The following is a 4,327-nucleotide window of genomic DNA, read 5'->3' as shown; positions in this document are numbered from 1 at the left end:
TGATAAGTTTTCTTATTTTTTCACATAGCATAAAGTATATTCTTATGCAGGATTTCATTAAGATCCAGTAGTTTATAAACAATATTACCAAATGCAGTGAAGACAAGCAATCTTCACAGTGCACTTTCACCTCACTGAAGTTGAGCTGCTCCTTTTGAATATTTTTCCACTTCAATATAAAACAGATTGTTATGGTTTTGTCAGTGTTTTCATTATGGGGCTTTAAAAAAACAATTTTTATTTCTTCCACAGTTCACAGTTGTTTGGTGAGATTGTTTTTGGAAATCAAATAGTTCTGGAATGTTTTGAATAACCAAATGTTCTTTAGTAGATGATGTCTTTCAATGCAACTGTAATAATAAGCATCTAAGGATAGCTATATTACCAATATATCCTGAAACCAATGAAGAGGGAGAGAGAGATAGAAATATCAATGATGAGAGAGAGAATCATTGATTGGCTGCCTCCTGCATGCCCCACACTGGGAATTGAGCCCACAACCCAGGCTTGTGCCCTGATCAGGAATTGAACCGCCACCTCCAGGTTCATAGGTCGAATCTCAACCACTGAGCCACACCCCAGCCAGGTGAAGATGATTTTCTTGTTCCCTTAATCCACTTAATTGTTTTTTTGTGTGAATATTTTCATTATTTATAATTCCCATTTCAGATAATAGTTCTGACCACCACCTTGTTATGACACTTGAAGCCAGTTTAAACCACCTATTTTATGTTCTTCCAACTTACTTTTAAGTAGTGACTTTACTAGGGACAGCAATTCCACACAGCAGCCAAGTTTTCCTCCTGTAAACTACTGAGTACAAGAAGGCAACCCGCCCCCACTCCAAGGTCTTCTATCCTCACCAACTGAGCTACAAGTTCACTTCTTCTCTTTTTCCAGAAAGTTAAAGCTACATTCAACCTCAGATTCTGCTGAACAAAACTTGTGCCATTGTTTCATGGTCCTGAAAAACTTCAGGAAAGCAAAACAGCAAAACAAAACAAAACAAAACAAAACAAAAAACCCCGCTGTGTTTTGATGATGGGCTTTCTGTCTGTGAAGAGCCAGAATCACTGAAATTAAGCAAATATGCGTGACTACCATGGTGTACTTTCTCAGCAGGGGGCCTGCACAAGCCAGTTTAATTACTTGCTATGTCACAGCCCCAACGTCTTGGGGTGGGTGCTATTTCTTTTTATAACAAGGATTTGGAAAAAGGATGATGAACTCTTCCTGTGGTAGATCACCTTGCATAGTTTATTGGGGCTTTTCACAGCTTGTCCAACTGTTCTATTCATGTAAGTAGTCAACTGTTCTGTAGATTTCTTATCCTCCATGTTCTTATTAGTGAAATTAAAGATCTTTTTTCTAGGAAGATCAATGGAATGATCCTCAATATTATTACAAAAGTTTCATTGTAGGTAGGTTTCAGATGTCATAATCTCTTGAATACAGGCTCAGCCCAACCCTGGTGCCCAGGGAGTCCCTTGGCTCCTGGGTGAACCCCACTCAGGATCATTCAGATGTGACTGTCTTCAATTTATTTTAATAGAAAAATAAACCAGTGGTGTGTTCAGTTCCTTGTCCCCTGAAGACAAATGTGATGGGTGTGTTTAATTTCATTAACTACAATGCAGCTGACAAGAAAAATGTACAAAATCAGCTCTTGAACACTGGCATTTGAAATCATTATTGCATTAGCTGTCACACTAGAATCTAAGGACAAAATATATTATGGGTGTTTTTATGAAACTTTGCAAATGCACTGATAAAATAATTTATAAACATTTGAAACCATGGCTGGGTCCTGGTGACTATTTTCTCTCCTCTAGATAAGGCTCCCTATTCTTCCAAGCACATTTACATAGTGACCCCTGTGTCAAACCCTCCTCTTTCAGGGCGGAGACAGGGGAGGCTGTCTTTAAATATGAAGAGCATGGGTGACTTTTTCACTGTGGCCTGACCCTGCTCTTGAAGTGTGATGCTTGATGCAATGACGGACTCATCTGTCCCCAGAGGCTAGTACCACATGGAGCCCTAAGGGCTCCCAGCCTCCCCTTCAGGTCCTCGGTGGGAGGAGGGCTTCATAAACACGCAGGGCCACCCTTGCTCTGCTCACCTGCAAACCCCTGCTCAGGAAGCCAGAGAATGAGGGACCTGGAACATGCTTTCTGAAACGCAGTGAAGATTCTGCACCATCACCCTGGCTAGGAGCGTCACCAGACGGCCGCCGCTCTCAGTGCATAACCACGGCCAGGAGGGTGTGAGCCTTCGGTCCGCACCCTGTCTGACCATCTGTCTGGGTTGTGAGATGCGCTGTGAGGAGACCTGGGTTGTGCTGCTGGAGCCCCTGCAGAGTGGCGGCTGCTGGCTCTTCCCCAGCCTAAAGGTGGAGAGGGAGCCCTGTGGCCTGAACCGTGGAGATGACTGAAGGCAAGTCCAGGTAGCTGCACATGGAGGCTGCGGCGAAAGGCATGCTCCCAGGCCTCAACTAGGCCTCCCTGGCAGCAAGCTGTGGGGGGAGGTGGCCCTTCACAGTAGCAGGGGGCGCAGCAGCAGAGATGGGGTCAGCTGCGGGCTCCAGTGCCTGCCATGCCTGGCCTGGGGCAGCCAGCTGCAGGGACTTGCAGGAGCTCACATAAATATTATTTTAAACAAGGCACATCATAAATCCCTTTCCGGGGAATCTAATCTTCTAATTCTCTCTAAGATGAGAAATCAGTCCCACACCCAAACATTGTCTCTGTTTCAATTCTATTTAGCTTTTCTATCAATTTTTAACCACATCTTTATTGCTGTTGTTATTATTGAGATGACAGCGTTCTTCATACATTTTTAATATTAACCCCTGATCCAATATATGGTTTGCAAAGATTTTTTTTCCTATTCTGTAGGCCATATACAACATTTCTCCAAAGAGAACATCAAAATGGCCAATAGACACATGAAAAGATGCTCAACGTCATGAATAATCAGGGAAATTCATATCAAAGCCACAACGAGATACACCTCACACTTGTTAAAATGACTATCATCAGGAAGACTAGAGACAACCAGATGATGGGGAGCATGTGGTGAAAACATTCATGCATTTTTAATGGGAATGTAAATTGGTCTGACCACTATGGAAAACAATATGGAATTTCCTCAAAAAATTAAAAAGATGTATCATATCATCTAGCAATTCAATTTCTGGATATACACCCAAAGGAAATGAAAACAGGATTTTGACGAGATATATGAACTCTCATGTTTATCACAGTGTTATTTACAACAGCCAAGATATGAAAATCACCCAAATGCTTATCAGTGGAGGAATGAATAAAGAAGATGTGGTACATATACAGAATGGAATAGTATTTAGCCATGACAAAGGAAGATATCCTCCCATTTGCCACAACATGGATGAACCCTGAGCACATTATGTTATATGAGATAAATAAGAGAGAAAGACAAGTATTGTATGATATCACTTATATGTGGAATCTAAATAAGTTAAAGCTATAAAAACAGAGATCTGTAAAATTTTAGCAGAGGATAAGGTGTGTGTGTGATAAGAGTGATGGGACTTAAGAGTACAAACTTATAATGACTAGTAAATAAGCCATAGAGACTTATTGCACAGTAAATGAATAAAGACAACAACATTGTACTATAATTATGTAAGGTAATTGATGTCATTACATTAGCAGTCATATTACAATTGAGCTATTCATGTGGTAGTATGGAAAGAAGGAACAAATAAATACAGGTAGTTCTTCCAGTACGAAAGAATCAAGGTAATTGTCTTTGGACAGGTAAGATTTTAGTGTTAAGAAAAGGCCATGAGAAACATAGGGACACCCGCTTTTCTATTTCGAGGCATTTTTACCACCATAGCTTTCATAATCAGCTACATAAAGAGTCACAAAGAAAGTACAGCCATTCCAAAAAGAAAGCTTTTTAAAATTATTTTTTATTGAATTTACTGTTATTGGAGTGATATTGGTTAATAAAATTAGATAGGCTTCAGGTGTAAAATTCTATAATACATCATCTGTATATTGTAGTATGTTCACCACCCCAAGTCAAGTCTCCTTCCATCACCATAAAAAGAAAGCTTTTTAATTGTTGACCTTTCCATTGGTAAAGATTCTTACTGGTTACCAGCATCCAGAGATCGGCTACTAACCCGGAGGCAACGGCTCTCAAGCAGCGCTACTACATGAACTCAGACGAGCCCTGCTTCTCCCCACGGAAAGATCCAAGCAACAGCGGCCTCCTGATCACCACACGCTCTGTCTGGGGAACAGTTACTGTGTGTGAAGCCTCCCTCCACCAGCCAGAA

General features: G+C 41.0%; 1 pseudogene; it reads right to left on the bottom strand.

Annotated features, from left to right (window-relative positions):
• Nucleotides 1–341: 341 nt before the first annotated feature.
• On the bottom strand, nt 342–1,439 carry LOC102249668 (annotated as a pseudogene).
• Between the last annotated feature and the right edge of the window lie 2,888 nt (nt 1,440–4,327).

Source organism: Myotis brandtii, unplaced genomic scaffold (genome assembly GCF_000412655.1).
Source record: "Myotis brandtii unplaced genomic scaffold, ASM41265v1 scaffold112, whole genome shotgun sequence".
In the NCBI taxonomy this organism is placed as follows: domain Eukaryota; kingdom Metazoa; phylum Chordata; class Mammalia; order Chiroptera; family Vespertilionidae; genus Myotis; species Myotis brandtii.
Note: the sequence above shows the minus strand (reverse complement) of the source record. Positions and strands in the feature narration are given on the sequence as shown.